Raw genomic sequence first — 20,980 nt, 5'->3', positions numbered from 1 at the left:
TATTTAATTACTAAGACTTTATTGGCTTCACGATTAAGTTAATTAAGTTACAGACAAGACTAAGTAATCCAATCAATGTAGCATATTTTAATAACGTTTTTAAGTAGTTGGGCGTTTCTTGATCTATTCTAACATTCACAAATCGGAATGAAACTATCTATAATAAAATCAATGTTTTCATTATTGTAACGGTAGCGTGTTAAACGTCTGTTAAAGGCTATAACATAGTATTATGTCCTATTACCGTCTTATACCGATACGCATATATAATATGAGAGTGGTAAAGTGTGAACCGTAAAATATGCGCGCCTCATGGAGACGCATTCTTTTCATTCCTTCACGGGTTTCGGCATGCAATGACTTTAAGCCTATTGTAAATCGCTTGGAGACTGAAAGGAAGGTCGGAACTATTCTTTAGGAGGAGGTGCTTTGCAAATGGGTTCATACTTATAAAGAATTCTGAAGATTATAAAAACTGTGTGGTTACTAGCAGAAATAATAATACCACCTAAATTTCAAAATCTTTTGACAAGATTAGAAAATAATTGTCCTGGATTAATTCAACTGAATTAATAAAATCGTAAAGAATTTATTTTCCCAATCACGAACCGTATGTTGGTCTTGACTTCTAATGTGTTAAAACAAAAAGGAAGGCAAAGATAAATAAACGATCTACAAATCCAAAACATTGCCTATTTCTGCCACTCATTCTAGTTGTGCTGTGGTCAGCTCATTTATTCCAATTGGACTGTGGTCAACCCACTTAACAAGTACACCACAAAGAAGACCACAGTCTAAAGCGACCACATTAAACCATATCGCTTCCAATACGGTTCTAATACAGTTACTCGATCATTTGTGGTCTCGAGCGTATGCAATTCGGAATGCGACGTTCATCGACGCTTTAGTTACGCGTTTAAATAAATGTTCTACGCATATTTGATGTTGTTGCGTAATGTATGTTGCAAATATAGTGAGAGTTTTGTAACGAATTGATGTTATTATGAAGACTCGGATGTTGTCTTCAGATTGCAATATCCTTATGGCATTATTCAAGACTTGCTACGTGTCTGCTTAAATAAATCTAGTACAGGGAGAAGAAGTTTACCGTTAAGCTGAAAAAGTACAAAATTATATTCGAATAAGATTATTATATTGAATTGTTTTGTTACATAGCAGACTCTTGAAACTCACCCTAGGCATCAAAAGGTCGTTTATAAGCCAATTGAATTTTAAAATGTAACGTTAAACAGCAAATTAGAAAATCTTAAAGACCAATTTGGAAACCCGCCGGTTACGTAATTCGACGTCCCAGCGACATCATTTGCAAAACAAACAAATTTTAATTTCTAAAATGGCACGCCTCCCAACGGCACACGGTTATTATGGGCTAATCATCAACTAATCGCTTTAAAATACAATCATAAGAGCACATTATTATGCTAAACCGTTCAAGAATTTCCAATGTATTGTCGAATATTTAATATGGCCGATTTCATCTCGGTTACGGCCAGGGCAATAACTCATATTTCCCGCTTTACCTACCAAATTGAGTGTGTAATTAGAAACTCGGTCGCTCCATTCATACCCGAGCACTGTGACAGACTCACGCTGGGCAAGAAACCAGTGTGTACACAATGCAAGTCGAGAAATTCGCGTACTAAATACAACACCGCAAAAACAGGGCGTACTTACATTATCCTCTCCCTACCTATTCAACACCAAATTACTATTGAATTTAAGATTTTCTGAAGCATTTTTTAATATCGAATGCACGTCTCGACTCGCGAAACGTGGGGTCGCGAACAAAAAACGTTTCTTAGTCAATGCACAGACGCTATTACACCCCGATATAGTTTTTAAATAACGAAATCACGTAGGAATAAGGTTTAGATTCAAGAGCTGAATACTTTTTGGAACGTATGGTGCGTGCTGGACGTCAACGATGCTGGCTGAATAGAAAGAAACACGTTTTAGCGGATTCTGAATTTGAATCTTTCGAATTTGTGAAGCGGTTACGGGATAAAGCAAATTTTATGTTGCCATTGTAGCGAGCAATTCTGCTCTTTATTTCTTAGAATGAAAACTTTTTTGGTCGCATTAAAGGAAGATAACTACTTGGTGTACTTAGATTTTTGTAAATTATACTCTAAATCGAGGAGATAAGGCTTTTATTGGCGGTGTAAAGTTAATATTGTCTGTAGTAGGTACGTCAGCTTTGTCTTCTTCGGCTGGCAAGATGGCCGGATGTTTTTGTCGTCTAGAATTGAATTTAGCGAATGGTTACGATGTGTTTGTTGTCCGATTTAATGCAGCGACATGATTTTGTTCAACGATACGTTAACAGACCATAGTACATGAATTATGTGAAATAAATTATGCAACCAGTCTCTTTTATTTAAACTAAATGTAAGGATAAATAACGTTCACTTTTAGAAATGATTTCTTTGAATTCTGGGAAAGTTAACGGTTTTAAACGGGGTCGATACTTGATAATAATTTTAGGGTATCTTTAAGGGTAGCAAATTTACCTGCGAGAAAAAAAAGTATTCCTGTAGGAACAGCCTTCAGTCTCATAAACAGGTACCTTTAGAAATAGGATCAGTAGTTCTAGAGATTAATAGTTACGGTCCAACTTACAAGCCTTAATCTCTATCATTTAAATCGACAGGTTATACTAATTACAATACTAATTTAGCTTAATTCACATAAAACCTATTCAACTATCATTTTAACAAGCGAACTTTAGTTTTAACAAATTAAGTACTAACCTAATATCACTCGGAACATTGGAGCAGCGAAGTTTTAATTACCTTACATTTTACAACTGTGAAACTTTGTTACCCATATTAGTTTTCATTTAAGTATATTATTACAAAATAAAATGTGTATCCCTCTATGGTGTAAGCGGTAGTGTATATGACTACTGACTAGGAGGTCTGGGGTTCGAACGGGCTATTGGTATTTTCTAATTTATGTTAGACTAGCTTTCTGCCTGCGGCTTTACCTGCGTGGAATTTCATTCCGAGGAGAATTTTCAAAATTCCTCTCTTAGTGCTCCTCTACACTTTATAAGGAATCTTCATATCAAATTTCAACTTTCTATGGTTAGTAGTTTTGGCTGAGCGTTGTCTATCAGTCACTCAGTAACGGAAGGGTTTTATATAAATTGATTGATTATTCTCAATAGTAGCCCGGAGTTTAGTAACGTCCCCAGTAAGTATATGAGAATAGATCACCCCTTACTACATGATTACTAACATTGTCAAAGGCGAAACGCGGATATATTTCATACATTTTCATACCACCTTCAATTTTCACATACCTTCCTGCCTACACTCAAATATAACAGGCGTAATATAAGTATGTAAAATTTATGTATATTTTAAATAGAGGGCTTTAAGCACTGGCCAAATGCACTTTTGTAGACATTACACCCCTTTAAAAACAGTTTGAAGAGCTCTCGTAAAAGCAAGTTTGTGTATTGTGTTTCTTTACTGTTTAAGCATGTGTCTTTACGATACAAATAAAATTGTAAGGATTGTCTGAATCACTAAGCATTGCTCTTGTACCGCGGTGACTTTTACAAACATACAAGCAACGGACACAAAGTACAACTAGACCCGAAACAATGATTTGAGGATCGCAACATTAATTGTTCCGTGTAGGAGACGAACCCACGATGACCCGACGCAATGATAGCGGCCTGACGACCTAAACCACTGCACCACAGAGGCAGTCAAAAAATGCGTCTATCTTAGAAACTACTAGTCTAATTTGGGTTTGCTATATTGAGGTCAAATGCTTTTGGGTATTTTTTAATTAGATTTCAATGCAAGTAAACCAGATGGGGTGGCTAGTTAATACACATAACTTTTTGAAAAGTCGGAAACGTATTAGTAAATAATTTATGTAAACAATCGTTAGTACGCCGGTTGGGCGGCAGGTGGCGTTGTTGCATAATTCAATATGGCGTACGGAACCTAGGGGTTTTATGGACCAATAATGGAATTCAAATGCCGTCCTGTTTGGGGACATTCGTGAATATTTTATTCATAACTGCCACCCGCGAGTTTATAATACTTATAGGTGACTATAGTCTGTTCTGTTAATGGTATTGTTATTGACTTTAATATAAATTAAAATTTGGTTGTTATGGTAGAGAATTATATGGTTTTCCACGGTCGGTTCTAATTACCTAACTACTTACGTCGGTAAAGGTAAAAATATGTTACTAGATAATAGCTAAAAAAGAAATAAAGCTAAGTATTTTGAGAACCAGACTGTAGTGGAAGTGTTTTAAACAGGGTCATGAAATTCTTGGTTTTCTTATAACTTTGCGTAGACTAAGTGTCTAAATTGAGTGAATAAAAGTAGGGAATTAAATTATATTTTTGATTCCCTACTCATTATCCGTCTGTGAAATAAATCATCTAATAAATTAACCAGTTCAAAAAAACACACACTCTTTTAAATACTTAGTTATCTATACTATAATTAGTTTAGTTTTCACTTCTAATCTAGGTGGGGCTTAATTCCTTTACTCTTGCTATGTACCTGATTTACGTCATATTACATAAGCGATGTATTAAAAATGTCAGTTATGTAGTTACCTGATCTTTTCCTGATATAACTGGTATGATTTCTAGCTTAGCTAATAGCTGTGCTAATATGTTTTCTAGTTATATATATATAGAACTTATAACTTAGATTGTTAAAGGTAGTAAAGTTAATTAAGGTAATTTCTATAACATAATATTAAGTGAAACATTTATAAAGGTACCTACTTGCCCAAAAAATACTTTATTCAACTATATTTAAATACAAATAATACTTAACTTCTATAAAGCTTATGATTTCTATGTATACTTAGATGAATGTTTGTAACAATTTTACTCAAAAACTACTTGAATAATTTTGATTAAAAAAAGTACACGGGTAGCTTAACAAACTTACGCTTATCGTAACAAACTTATGGTATTTTAAAACGCCAACCATTGCAAGCAGACTTCGCAGGGAGGAACTAGATATTCATAGAAAATTATTTATAGTGTGTATCTACTCTAATTGCTTACCAAGCGTAATTACAATTAAAGTAATTATCAATACATCTGTCGTGGCTCGTGCCTCCTGCTACATACAATATGTGTCGTTAATAGAAAACTGGATTAACAGATGTAGCGATATGTAATTACGTCTATGTTTCCTTTGCTTATTATGGTAATAACAGTAGAAAAGTGAGATGTTTGAGAATAAATAGTTATTTTTGATAAATATAATTTTCTGTTTTAAAGCATTTTTTGAATAATTTTCCTTCAACTTCCGGCTGAGGCTTACGTTTACTTCTGGGCATTTTCTTAGAAATTGTAACCTATTTTTAAAAGTGGGCAATCAGAACAAAAAATTGTAACGAATTGCAATTAATAGGTATCTTATTTGAGTTCTCCATTTTTGGAAGTTAATTTTTGCCCAATATTTGACTTATCAAAATTACAAATACTTAGCAAAAAGTTCCAAAACGTATAAACAGTCTCGATTACAACTTTTGTAAATATATCCATTACTAACCTAACCGCAAAACTGCAAAAGCTCAACATCAACTCAAAAAGCACTAACAAATTAAATAAAAATGTATTTTCGAATATAATTTTCCTCGAGTGTCGGTAGAGTTGTAGAGTACTTGACGCGCGCAGCTGTAGCGCCCCCGCGCGCTGCGCAGGCGCCGCGATAAGTGCCTCCAATTACTGACCAATTACGTCAGCGATGCGTTTTATACCATTGTTTTATTGCACTTCGAAATGCTCGGTTTAGTTAAACTGATGTGGGTATGTTTTAGTTAGGTGTTGTAAAATTATTTGTCAGTGACAAAATATACGTAAGCTTTTTGCTTGAAAAAATATTAATACACTATAATTAATGTAGTAATCACTGATTACTTTTAAAATACATTTTCTACAAAGAGCAACAGACACACTGCGAATTTAAAAATCTCAAGAGTTTAGCTAGCTTTTATTACTAGCTCTACTTTCTGAACTTGAGCAAAATAAACTGTATTGTTAAGCATAAATAAGCCAATAATTTACCTCAAATAAAAATGACTTGATTTAAGTTTTCAGTAGTAAATTGTAGAGCAAATTCAACTAAAGGACTTCCTAGCTAAAATGTCGAATTACGAATGTTACGAATTGTGGAAAACCGGACAAGATCAATAAAGGGCCGGTCCTAATTACTTAGATATCTTTATCAACCGTTCCGGGTACTCCGGGTATCTCATCCGGTTGTACGTATCCGGGAATATAACATCAGCAGAATTAGGTAGGCTGTGTAATTTTGCTAGCAAAGCCTTTGATAACATAGCCTAGTGTATAATTAGGAAACACAATTTTGCTCTGCTTTTGGTAATACTGTATGATGTTTTCTGGCTTTGTTATTGTTATTTTGATTATTATCTATGTTATTTGATTATTATAGTATGAATATTTAATAATATTGTTAGACGATTAACTGGCAACAAAAGGATGACTCACCGATTCACTATAAAAATGGATGCGCAGGCGGCGCGCGCTCACTTTTGATCGAGAGTTTGTGCGGAGCGGACGTCTTATTTGAATACTTTTGTTTTATGATTATTTTTGAGTTTGTGATTAATAAATGTTTTAGGATTAGTAACGGCTATTTTTTTAAAAACTTAATCCACTTTTGATTTCTAATATCAGAAGTGGGATTCGAACACTGCTCACTGTATCTATTTCCGTTAGAGATTCAAATTAAAATCATTTTTTTCTTCTGTACATTTATAACGTAACTAAATTATTTTTCTTGACCGTTAAGATTCAAATTTACAAAACCGTTAAGCGTCCGTGAAGTACAAAAATCGTTCAATTTTTACGTTCAGGTATCGTAGGTGTAACAAGTGTCGTGAATTGATAGCGTTCAACATGGATCGAGGGTCTCACTCTCGTGACGAACGTTATCGTAGTTCTCGCAGAAGCCGCTCACGTGTCAGGCGTTCAGCAGGCCGCAGTTCGTCAAGAGGATATACCCCACCGCTTAACGAAACGTGCCGTACTTGTAGCCGGAGCCCTATTGGTGTTCGTAACCGTGATAACCCAGTTCATCGTGATCGCAGCCGCTCTCGTAGTCGTTGTGCAGGCCGCGGTAGGGACCGAAGCCTTAGTAGAAACCGTGAATACAGCAGCCACGGATCGTGGCACACTTTAATGTCTCGCTTACGTGCTTTAGAAGCACGCACGTCAAATACAATTGATAAACCGGTCTCAATTGAGCCATCTTTTGCAAACGGGACCGATCAAATAGTAGAAGCAATCCAGTCACTTAAATCTGTTAGTACCCACAGTTACTATGTGTCCAATTTCGATCCCAATGTTCACGATGTTGACTCGTGGTTCGATGAGGTGGATAGAGCTAGGCTTGTGAACCGTTGGGATGACCGCGAGTGTCTTGCTCGTATTGGGCGGTGTCTAAGGGGTGATGCGAAATCGTGGCTGGACGATTGGGTGACAAGTGATCGTTCTTGGAGTAACTTCAAAAAGGACTTTAAATGTTTATGTGTCAAGAAGGTAGACATAGCAGGCATTTTATATGAGGTTATGTCAACCAATTCAGACAGCTTCCGTACTTATGCTGAATACGCGCGCAAATCCTTGTTGCGTCTGCGAATAGTGAAGGGCCTTAGCGAGGACCTTACAACAGCCATAGTTTTGCGCGGAATTAAAGACCCACATGTCAAAGCCACGGCTACGAATGCAAATTTGTCGCCCAATGATCTAGTGAACTATTTATCAACGTTCATGAAGCCTGAGGTTCCGGAGGCTTCAGGATCACGTCGTACATCACTACAGGCTAATTATAAAAGCCAAAGTAGCAAAAGATCGTTTCCAGTCTCTAGCTCAAATGTCAAATGTTATTCATGTGGCAAATTAGGGCATAAACAGGTAGATTGTTCTAAAACACCCAAATCTGGTAGCACAGCTACGAGTGGTCCAGGTCCCAGTGTACCATCAAGCACGTCAACGGATGCTAACTCAAAATTTATCACTTGTGCCTATTGTAAAAAACCAGGTCACCATATTCAAGACTGCTTTGCAAAGCAGCGCTCCGAATTAAATAAGAACAAATAACATCGATCGACCTCGTAATTGGGCTCAAATTGCCCAAGCTGGTGACGAGGAGACTCAAACTATGCTCCAGTCATTGGAACAAGGTCGGTTAGATCCAACAAGGTATGTAAAGCATAACGAGATTTTATACTATCGGTATAGACCGACAGGTGAGGAGTCAAGGCTTCTTTGCTATATACCAAAGGGCTATCGTTTGAGTCTTCTCCGTATCTTTCATGACGAGCATAGTCATATCAGTGCTGACAAGGTAATTGATCTCATATTGAGACATTTTTGGTTTCCTGGGCTTAGAGCTTTTGTTGCTAAATATATAGCTCATTGCTTGACATGTATCAGCCACAAGCGTGTACCACTTCAGCCAATAACTTCTTGGGACAAATCTGAGATCCCATTTGAGACTTTACATGTTGATGTCTTGGGGCCTTTACCAGTGTCAAAGGGCTATAAATTTGTCGTGCTCGTGGTTGATGCATTTACGAAATATTGTTTGCTGATGCCTATATGTCGACAAGATCTTGACGAGCTAAAACGAATATTTAAGTTTGTAATGTCACTATTTGGTACGCCTAAACTAATTGTATCGGATAGGGGACGTATGTTTGAATCTGCAGGATTTACTTCGTGGATGCAAGTGTTGGGAGTGGAACTTCATCATATTACTCCGGAAATGCATCACTCTAACGGACAAGTGAAGCGTTACATACGCACTGTGCTGAACATGCTTCGCATCGCGACCAACCACCGCAAGAGTGAATGGGCTGACGAGTTATGGCAGCTTCAGCTCATATTGAACCTGACGAAACAGAAGACTACTCAGACTTCTGCTCTTAATCTTTTGGTTGGTCATGAGAGCGCTACGCCTGCAATTCGAACTTTGGTGCGAGATGAACCCTCCGGTTAATCGAGAGTCAAGACGGGAAATGCTTAGACAAAGGACGGCCGAGCGGCTGGCTGGCAATCAGTTGCAGCAAGACGCTACTGTTAACGAGGGTCGCAGCCCTCCTCGTGTGTTTCACGAAAATGACCTGGTGTTTGTCATCAAGTATGCACAATCACAGGGCAAACTGGACTCTGGGATGAGAGGGCCCTATCGAGTCATGAAGGTTCTTCGTAACCACCGTTATGAGTTAAAGCTCCTTGCTGGTGCATATGGGAAGAAAACCTATGCTGCTGCCCAGTTTATGGTTCCTTGGAAAGGCGAGTGGACACCTGAGACGTGTGGAGCGTTCTTTGATGGTGCGTGTGTCACCCTTTTTATGTGCCTGATGGTTTTAAGACCATGGAGGTACCTTGTTAAAGCTTTTCGCGAAAAGTCGTTGGGGGGGTACAACCTCTTTTCCCCCCAGCGTGAAAGCTTCTTGCTTGTCAAGGAGTCATCGGGGGGGTACAACCTCTTTTCCCCCCGGTGGAAAGCTTTTCGGTATAGGCCTTACCGAAGAGTATCTGAGCTTTCTGTAAGTGCTCAGGTCATATTTTCTTTGTTTGACTTTGCATGTTTTGTCAGGGTTTTTAATTTGTAATCAGTATCGGGTTGCAAGTTAAAAGCCTTGAAGGTCTTTTATTCTTATGGTTTTGGTAATTTAACAAGATAACACAAACTAACACTTTCTAACGCAAATTCCGTTCTTAAGGCAAATGTGAGACATATGTTTGTTCAATTGCAGACGACACTGATGACGATACACACTTGGCCTCGGACGTTATTACAGACGAGGCAGGGCCCTCTTCCACGCCTAGTAGAGGGACACGACCGTCGAGATCTACGCCCGGAATTCATCATAATACCTCTGAAGGTGAAAGGCCTGACGAGGACGCCAGGGTGTCAGGAGAGGCCGTGTTAGACAATTAACTGGCAACAAAAGGATGACTCACCGATTCACTATAAAAATGGATGCGCAGGCGGCGCGCGCTCACTTTTGATCGAGAGTTTGTGCGGAGCGGACGTCTTATTTGAATACTTTTGTTTTATGATTATTTTTGAGTTTGTGATTAATAAATGTTTTAGGATTAGTAACGGCTATTTTTTTAAAAACTTAATCCACTTTTGATTTCTAATAATATATAATTTTGGGGCACATATTTTGAGGAACCGCAATGTGCTAAATATTTGTATTTAGCAGTAATTGTTGGGAAATATTAACTTCATTGCGAACTAGACTGCTTTTAGTTTAAAAAAATATTTTTTGTGTAGACTTCTATCGTAGGTACAAGTTCATTAAAATATTAATTGGCGATATTATAATATTTTAACTGTCTAAGGAAAGAATTAACATTTTCAAATTTGGTTTGCTTGACATTTCGGCGCAAGTTACTCACATTAACCATATTACTTTCTAACCGGATTAAACACTACAATATTAAAGAAACCAAACGACCCTAAGGTCATAGAACTATTTAACGTCATACGAATATGTTACAACATGTTTTATCTATCAATCTTTGAACATATGGCGCTGCGGCCATAGAGGGGAGCTGTCTATGAATCAAGACATATTTCAAAGGTATTTTAACGAGTTTTTAAAGAAATTGTGGTTGAATTTATTTTTATGAAGAATTTGTGACAAATTGGGGCTTGAAATTCTGTTAAAGAATTTGAAATATTAGGATCAATTTACTAAGCAACTGTTTTTTTTTTATTTACTGATTGAGTTTGAAAATTCGTGTAAAATCTTATAATTTAAAGCAAAAAGTGCTACGTTTTTATCATATCAACGTAAATATACACATAACCAGTGTATTTTTTTGTCCTACTTAAATTCTATGATTAAAATAAAAATATGGTTGTAAAAATAACAAATTAGTCTTCATTACAACAAAACAAGACGTGTTCTTGTTATATTAAACAAGAATGCCACTTAATTAGATAAAAAGCAAACAAAATAAACCAAAAACAAAAGACTTACAAAACCCACTTCCAAAACTCTACAATTAACTCTACAAAGACACAAAACTCCTTCACCGCAAAGTAACCACTGAATCATAAAAATAATGACGCTAATTAACTAACTAGCTGTTTACTAACAAAACCGTCGCCCGGAAAATTATAACCTACAAATATTATCTTCAAGATAAACATTTGACCATGGGAAAGTTTTCAATGCATTGTCACCCACCCGCTGGGCCTTTCTATCGGTCAACTATAAATTATCCCGATTTGATAGAAATTATCCAGCTATGTCCGATTTTAGCTGCAAATTTGTTTGTTTGTTTGTATTTCTGTTCAAAGGACTCGCTATCGCACTGATTGGTACGTTTCATATTTATTTTATGAGCCATTACTGTCTTGTTAGATCTTAATCACGATGGCCGTAAATATTTTGTTTTGTTCATAAATCTTTCCTTATTTGAAATCGTGTTTTTAATGGCTACAGACTGTTTTGTACATATTTTTTTAAGAAATATAATGGTAATCAAAAACCCATCGCGAAACGGCCAAAAATTATTCTTACCAAAAAAATAATAAGAAGACATAAAAAATAGCAGATGTTATGTCAAAGGTAGCAAGCCCTTACCTTACCAAATTGAAACTATTGTTAACGCAACAATCGTTCACCTTTTGACATACCTTCCGAATTGGAGTAATAATATTTATTGTTATACAATCTGGAGCACCGGCATCCCTTTGTTAACATAACTCTGCTCTCCTTCGCCATTGTTTGAGGAAGTGTGCGAAACGCATCCTGCATCACTGGCCGATACGAAACTACCAACATAACAACACACGTTCGAAAAAAAGAAAATCTTTAACCCAAACGTAATAAGGGTGAGTTTGAATTTCGAAGGGAGTAAAATATAACATTGTTAAGAAGTCGTTTTGTTAAGTTCCGATCTAGTTTTTTTTTTTAATATCACCAAGGAGTACATGTAAATGTCATGATTTATTTGTGACAAGAACCCGGCTGGTTGTGGGAAATTTACGACGATATTAAGGGGTGGGCCATATTGAACGTTTGATTATGTATTGTGGATTAATTTATGTAGCAGATGACTTTGTAGAAATAAGTTACTTTAGACAGGTGAGGTTGTAGCGAAATGGTTCCACAATGGTAAAGCGGTAATAAATGGCTTCGTTTAATAATTGAAAGGAATACATCGATTTTAAATGAGTTTTGGGTTACCGTTACCTTTTTGGTTTGTGTGAGAAAATTACCCGTCGAACAAATAATATTTATTGTGACAAAATTAGTTCATAAATTAATCTCGGTGATAAAAGGCAATTCAATTTGTTAAACAAATAAGCAATATTTGTTTTTTAATTTTCAAGAAATTAAGAAACATGATGAATTTTTTTGCAGTTAATAAAATTAAAACTGAATCTGAATTTGCAGTAATTGTAATAACATTTCAAATTACTGCAAATAGAATAAACACACTAGACACTAGAGCATAATTACGACCAATGTTTGCCTAAAAAAGTCTATACACCAAGTACGGTATATTAAATCCTCATTTCATATAGTGTAACTTTATTACACGTAATAAAAGTAGTAATAAACCAGCCTCTTACAGATAATATCGAGTATATAATCCGGAGTCCATAATAGAGACGTTAAAATTTTATAACCTATTTCTGACAATATCTTTACGATATAAACTATTGCGATTTTTTTTTCTAAAACTCCTTTCTAGTCGCACCCCTATTGTTAACCTGGCTGTTAGCTTCGTCCCCAGTGCCTAAGTTCGCGAAAAAAAAACTTGGTCTATTGTCAACTTTTTAAAATAAGAACACGTTTTGTTGGTGTGATTTTTCAAAATGGCAGCTTTGTTTTCTTGCCTTCTGTTGAGACCGGCTTGATTTTCAACGGTTAGAACTCTTGATTGATGTTACTATGTGGGGTTTTAGTTAAATTCAAGCAGGTGGGAAAATATATTCACCATTCAGGGTATTATGCGAAATGGATTGAAGCGATACAAACGGATTTCGAAAACAATGATAAACTTCGACGAAAATCCGTTTATTTTTCGAAACATTGCGAAATCGTTTTTATATGAACAACACAAGAATGCGTGGAAACATTAAAATTAATTACGGGCATTCAAGTAATAAAATTTTACATGCATCGTTAACATCGTTTTTTGGATTCTGCAATCGATTATTGGTTGCGTTTGTCGTTATTTTAACAATAATGCTTAAGCCTTGGTACTCGTTTTAGTATTAAGTAACTGGCTGTATTACATTAACCTACAGAACATGTATGGAAATGAACATATAAAATGAGCATCATAATAATAATATCGTATATTTATGATTCAAATGTCTAGGAATAAAAAACGCTATGAATTTCAACACATTAATAAAACAAAACAAATTAACCAGATTTATGAACAAAATAAGTAAAAGTTGTGAAAGAATTATTCAAATAAGTTTGTAAACAGGGAAAGTTTGAATGCGAATTGAGCAAAAGTCGTAAGTCTTACGTCACATTTTGAAACACTCGCGGGTACGGAGTTTGAAAGTTTGGACGTTCCGTTTCTGGCAGACCGATTTGAAACGCTGCCAGGTACAGTAAATTGCTTTCCAAGTTTGAGGTTATGCGAAGGAGGTGTTATAGTCTTTGGCTATTGTGATTGAATATTTGCTGAGATTTCTTATAAAGCTATAAAAATATTAACTTTTTAGATAATTAGCTAATGAAATTCTGCGGTGATATAGAATTTTATTGAACCTGTAAATTTTCCTTTAGTAACTATATTTTTCTTTTAAGTTTTAACATCAATTTAAATTCATTGCCACACTGCAAGTGACCTCTTAGAACTAGATACAGTGGATACTTGACCCAGTTAAAAGGCAATGAGCCAGAAAAAAGTACTATATACCTAATCGTATAATCAGCAGTCTAGTTATTAATCAATGTTAAAATGTAGCGAAAAACTAACACCTATTTTCTGAGCCCATTAATAAGGCTCTGTCTTGAATTTAGCCGGTTTTTAACCCGTTTATATACTTTTTTTGTATGTCTAGAATTATGGTTGCCCTTATCTATGGGTAATTATAAATTGTAACATTTCTAAATTAAAATATTCAATATTGTCTAGTAGTTGTACAGACACCATAGATCAAAGTAGGTAGTAATGTCTGTAGGCAATAGGCATAAAACTACGCTTTTTTTGCATAATCCTTTACAAAGTCAAAGAACTTCAATTATTCATAGTTTAAGGTGTATAGTACTACTACTAATATGAAGTTACTTTTGCAAATTATTTGTATAAAATAATTGTAAATTGTAAAATCAACTGAACACAATATTATTTCTGGTTACAAAACATTAAATTGTCTTTAAATTTACGAGCAACCAACAAGTAATACAAGTGAATTTAACCCTTCTAAAGCTAAAAAAAAACAGATCGCAATCAGTTAAACTATCAAGAAGGTTTGAAGTAGCCAGGTGTCCAAGTATCAATAAAATACAGGCCCGTCACCTTCTGACCTCTTTGGATTAGGGTCTGAGTTCCCAGAATTTATGCCACCTCCTTGGTTTGTATGGTTACAACCAGTAAATACGATTGATGGCGGATTAGTACAGTTTATGAATTTAAATGGCCGTCTTTTCCGTGTAGTGGACGAATTAGGTGAAAGGATAGTGTTAAGCTTTTTGTATTTGATGAGGAATTAGAATTGTTGTATGAAAGCTGTGTTTTGAATGAATTTGTAGTTATTAAAATTAAAACATATATTATAAATTTTTGTAAATAATTGTCTTAGTTTTTTAAATATGGCATCGTTCTATTTTTTTTATTTATTGTTTTCTATTTGTTTTTATCGATTATTGCGATCTACATAAAAATGACGACTGATTTAATTTTAAAATGCACAGGAAATGTGAGTATAAAATCTCAAATAATATAATTACAGAGGCACTTGAACAAATCAACCTTCAATTAACAAAAAAACTTGATGTATATCTTTTAATTTAGTTTTTTATTTGCCCTTACGCACCCCTCCGCCTAACGCTTGCTACAATTTCTATTTTTTTTACCTTTCGCCTGTACCGACCTTTTTTAGTTCCGTGAGAACTGTCAAATATATTTTCGAGTGAAAAAAATCGGGACTTGCTAATGGGTTAACTTTTTCATAGGCTGTACCTGTGAACAACTTTGAAAAAAAGATTTTTGATACTGGCTGAAAAAAATTTTTTTTTAATTTTTTCTTGTTGTTCCAAACTTGAATACTTTTTCTGTTCTGTATGTTAAATTTTAACAATGGGTTGCAGTGACAAATATTGTTCCATCATTTGTCATAATTTTTAAATATCATCGGCGGCATCCTTTAGGCCCGTGTTCCCACTTCATTGGTTATAAAACCTTTGAATTCTTTGACCAAGAGGATGCCACAACTCATGTCAATAATCACGAAAATATTCTTTGAAATTTCCCATTTTTGTGGTTTTACTGAATGAAATGTGAAACGAAATGAAATTAATGAAAATACATTAGATAATATCCGTTACAGTAAAATCACTAAAATTCGAACATTACATAGTAACAAACCTCAATTGAATCAGCTAGTTTTTGGAACCGCACTTAAAAAGTTGAACATAATTATCTTCAAACACCTCACAATATTGATGCGGGTACTCACTTTTATTTTTTCCAACCCCTTGCATCCCTAAATTAAATGTGCACTCCACGATTATAGCCAAACAAATAAATTATAATGATAATAAAATATTTTATGCTTAACTTGACGACACAAGGAACCAACAATTCCGGGCGTTACTGCAGTCTTTTGTTTCGTAAATCTACGATTTGTTTTTACATTTTTTTCAAACAGCCGGTTCTAAAGAGGTTGTGTATCTATTTAGAAGGGGTGTGTAATAGGGAAGTAGGAAGTATTGTTTATTTTATTCAAGATTAATTTCCAAGACACTGTTTGACACATTTTAACGTCTTGAAGTATGTATTTAATTAATAATGAATAAGGTACTCCCATGTGGCCTTTAATTTCCCCTACAAGTTAAGAATTGTGTAACAGGACATTTTATATTGGAACAAACAGGTATGTTATGTCATTTCCGCCACGAAACCCAACGATTTCAATTAAAATTTAGAAAGGAAAAAAAACAATAATTCCCATCAAAAGATAGCGTGATATTTATCCATTACTGAACGAAAGCACTAGACTGTAAAAGCCGGGTTCTCACAGACTGTGTATTGAAAAAAAAAGCTCCAAAGAGGTTTGAACTTGCGCAAAAAAATCCGCGCGCACGGTCCGTTGAATCGCAAGGGTGCTTTATTATAATCTATTTACTCTTCCCACTCTGTTCAACAAGGGTATGGGATATATTTCGGTCCCTTTCTGCTTATAATTAAGGGCATGACTGACCTTTCAGAGTACTTGAGAAGTGCTTGTTATGATCTTTTGTTTTATTATGGCGTGGTTAAGTGGGTAAGGGCTCTTATCGAGTGCGGCTGAATTTTGACTTTTTGTACTTGGTATTGCGATTTTTAGTACAGTCAGGTAACAAGTTTATGTTCGAATTATTTATACAATATAAAATATTAAGTTAAGATACTAATAACAAAGAATTTTCAAAAGTGCGTTAACTTTGTAGAGCCTGGTATGCACGGTTATCTAGATTCTAATTAATCATTCGGTATATTTCCAAAATACAGTACTTTTGACAAACGGGAAACCGCCAGTTGCATAAGCCTTCGGGTCACTCATGTTCAAAATCCTCAATATTGTATACCTCCACTAATTGCAAACCTTGTTAACAAAGCTCTCTACTAAGTTGTTAGGACTATAATAACAGTCGAACTCATAAAAAAAGCATTTCAATTTTCAGTTCATCTTGACTAACAAGTTACAGTATCTATTCCGCGCGACAGATAACAAGCATAAACCCTTACTTCTTATAGGTACTTTCCAAGGGAACGTTATAATATATTTGATTATTCAACACAAGATAAATATTTATTTACATCGTATATTAATAGTTACATGATCGTAACCGAATAAAATTGACAAACAAGAATAATTACTCTGCCTCTACTGACCCTACACAAATGGACTCTAAATGAAGGGCTCGACTACTGAAATGTACAGTCAGGAGAAAAAATATGTACACACTGACACATTTTAAATTGTACTTTCTGCATGAAAATATAAATTTAATTATAGCTATCGCTAGTGGATGCAATGGCTTTTAGAAATATCAACGTTGACAGAAAACATCGCGATGAAACCTTACATGCCGAAAAATACTTTAGAATAGGTAGTTCTTGAAGGTATGCAAAGTCCCCAAACCGCAATAGGCCAGCGTGATGGACTCAATGCCCTTGCACAGCAGTGGGACAGTGATGTGTGAAATTTATTTTTATTATTTATATTATATTAGTAAACAGTGATTGTAACTTTAAAGTTAATAAACAGTACTTATTTTTTTATTGACAAAAATATATTTTAAAGTGTATCATTGCACACATACTTTTGATTTTAACTGTACTTAATACTCAATAAAAACGTCTCTATAACAAATCGGCGATATTATTTATAACTCATTAATGCAGTATTTTACATAAAAATGTTCGATATCAATATTTATGCCGAAGAAGGGTTGTGGTGAAGGAAAATGTGAAAAGAATAATTTACTGAGGCCGTTGAATCGCGATGATTCTCAAGTTTGAAATGTATTGAACTAGTTAGTTGGGTATCACTGAAAATTAGATTGAATAATGTACATAAGATAGTTTTTAAAAAGTATAGAAGTTAATTAGACTAGGTATATGAAGAAAGCCTTCATGAATGTTAACCTAAAATTATAACGTACTGCACATTTTTTTTATGTAGATTTTTCGTAACCTTTTCCTTAGTAACGAAATAAGTTTTTGCGACATTACATAAACAAATTATAAATATTTACTTTATACCATTAAGTTTCCAATTATAAATGGAGTACTACTAGCCGGTGCTAATATTATTTCTTCATCTAAGCTTTCATTAAAGATCTACAGTTACTTTAATTACCATTTTCTTATTAATTTCTCATTTCATCCACTGTAGCTACAATAAAACATTGAAACATTTATATTTAAACACAAATTTTGTTCTCCTCTCACCGGATTCTCCTCATAACCGCTCAAAGGAGCATCGACAATAGAACGAGATACATCTTAGATAAGATCTGCCCCGGATGTGAAGAGTTGAACACAAAATGTACTGTCGCCGACTGTCGCTAACGCTTCCGACTATTTGTATGTGTGAACACATGTTATAATGTTATACATTTTATTTTATCGTTTTGTATATATGTTACTGTAAAATTTATATATCATTGAGAGGTGGTAAATCTTAGGTTTGACCGGAAAATCTTAGGATTTACCACAGGTCGGGCTTTTACAGTAACATATACTTATACCGAAACATATACGTTTTATTTGCTTTATGGCATATAGGTAACATGAATGTAAAAGGCTGTCTATGAGCATCTAGTGGACATAGGCATGAAAATCTAGGATTAAACATAGAAAACTCTTTATATATTTAAGTCAATTTATAGAACCTTTATGATTACTTAATCCGCGTGTGGAGTCGAGGTGGTCGGCTGGTTGTAAATTTTCTAACGAAAAACATAGTTTTGCAAAGTAACTAGTAAAAACTAGCATAGATATAAATGTATTTTGTAGTACCTTGATGCTTTAGCCAATATAAATTGCGCCGAAACGTCAAGATAAATGTTCTTGACCACGTTAATCCCTATTTATTATTGGGTACTTATTGGTCATATTAAAAGTAACGAATATTATTAAACGAATGGATGAGATGTTTTTCGTTTGATGACATATGAAAGTTTCTATATTAAAGTTTTGCAACAACGTAAATAATTATCTCTTAAGTAAATACTAATTACTGTAACACTTAATAAGTGTATCCAGGAACGGAGTAATTTGCGTCAAGTCTATCAAATTAACAGCGATAATGTAAGGGAAATTGACTATTACTATACTAAGTATGGTGGACAGTAATTATAGTATTACTATAAACTCGATGGCGGTTAGCACATTGCCAATTGACATAGTAACCTAAGTTATAAAGTATATAGTATTTGTAAAACTAACTTCTGCGCATGAGTTTGTCCGCGTGGGAAGGTTTTTTAAAAATACAGTTTTAAAAAGAACCTTGTGTATTAAATGAGGTTTCAAGCTATGTGTGCTTTTCCTAATCCGTTGAGCCGTTTTTGAGTAATGGTGTTATAGACATACAAACTTTTATATTTTAGAATAATTGAAGAAGAAGAAGAAAATAATTTGTTGACTTGGAAAACATTGGGTTGAGTAACAAATTATTTTATCTTTGTGTAAAACATGAATCCTTAGATTACTAGTTAGTAGTTTTACCCGTGTTTAACACTTCAAGTTTAAAGGGTTTAGTCGTTTGTTACTACTTAAACTTTCCTAGTACCTAACTAAACATTGTTACGTTATTAATTGCGATCCACTCGGCGTGAAATCTAATTAAAACTTATCTAACTTTAGCACGCGATACCGTAGACGTTAACTCATAAAAATATATTATATAAGACGTTATTTTTTTCAGAAAAATATACTAAAATAAAACCACATTGTCTACTAAATAAATCTTTCACAATATAAAACTTTCCCGAAGTTCCGAAAAGTTTCCAAACTTGTCAAAACTTTGAGGTAAATCTCTACCGTATATTTCTCACAAATTTCTTATAACACATATTAAATGTACATAAAGGTAACAGTTGCAACTTGAATGTCTTATTGAATAGGAACCCGACTCACCGTATCCTTAGCTCCGGTACAAAAAAGTAATCCCTAATGCACAATAAGATGGTCCGGCAACAAAAAAAATACCAACTGTCATTTCACAAATCACTAAAAACTCCTTCAAACACACAGTTCTTGTTCATTAAAAAATATATAGAATTAAAAAATAAAAACACAATTTTTAAACGATTCCATTTTCGAATAAAACCGCCGAAATTTTAAAAAATGGATAAGCTCTCGCGCAGTCGTGTATTCGCGCGCGAAGCTCGCGTTCGAATAAATGGAATCCAAAGTTTACCTGGGGTCGGTGTGACATTACATGTGGTCCGCTATCTCTTTTTGGCATTTGATCTTTTGAGTTGTGTGAGAGAGAAGGATATATTTTTATTGAAGGTGGAACGGTCGCAAAAGATGTTAAAAGTTTTTTTCTTTGAACCGGTGCATTGTTTTCGCGCCTTATCTTCGGCGGTCTGTTGATAACTGTGTCTGCGATAAGGTCCATTGATAAAAATGCCATTAAAACTTTTTGAATGGGCTCCCTCGTTGTTTTCTACTTTGAACATGGACACAAATGTTCATTAGTTCTCATTGATAAATGCCTGTCTACAGTTTGTTAGACAGTTAAAAATAGGACAGGATAGGAATTTATTTGCGGAAAATATTTTGATAGTAACAGGGAATTTAAGATCTCTTTTTTTAGACGTGAGCGTAAAAAGTATGAAGGTTTAGTTTTGACCGTTTGATTTTTTACACATGGTCTTCTAAAGCAGTAGTAATAAAAGTTATTAATATCCATAATTTTATGTACCTTGCTAAAAATGTTTGTCATTACTACTTGGGAGGCATAGCTTAGCTGTTCTTGTTACCATTAATATATGTAACCATTGTTGTTCAATTAATCTACTTTCAAAAGTTTAGAAATGTATCACCATCAAATCTCAAAATGAAATTTATCACATTAACATAAACGCTGTAGTCTATCTGTCTATCTGTTGCATTAGTGCGGTGAAACTTCTAAACCGAATTTTAGAATTGAGATAGATGAAATCTTCATATCAAATAGAAGCTTACATTTTCCCAAACAATCAATTCATAAGCGACTGAAA

At 34.6% G+C, this 20,980-nt stretch overlaps 1 protein-coding gene across 8 annotated transcripts in view; it reads right to left on the bottom strand.

Moving 5' to 3' along the window:
* The window catches only part of PsGEF (Protostome-specific GEF), a 66,663-nt gene extending 46,526 nt beyond the window's left edge, over window positions 1-20,137 (bottom strand). For 4 of the 8 annotated variants that reach the window (XM_076133047.1, XM_076133054.1, XM_076133062.1 and 1 more), the window contains exon 1: window positions 19,890-20,128. The gene's annotated coding sequence lies outside the window, so the exon portion shown is untranslated. Of the gene's footprint in view, window positions 1-19,889 lie in introns of all 8 variants that reach the window. The other 4 variants (XR_012960183.1, XM_076133084.1, XM_076133093.1 and 1 more) reach the window with 2 other exon arrangements.
* Between the last annotated feature and the right edge of the window lie 843 nt (window positions 20,138-20,980).

The sequence above is a fragment of the Anticarsia gemmatalis genome, chromosome 2 (genome assembly GCF_050436995.1).
Source record: "Anticarsia gemmatalis isolate Benzon Research Colony breed Stoneville strain chromosome 2, ilAntGemm2 primary, whole genome shotgun sequence".
NCBI classification, from domain to species: domain Eukaryota; kingdom Metazoa; phylum Arthropoda; class Insecta; order Lepidoptera; family Erebidae; genus Anticarsia; species Anticarsia gemmatalis.
This window is presented reverse-complemented; position numbering and strand designations above follow the sequence as displayed.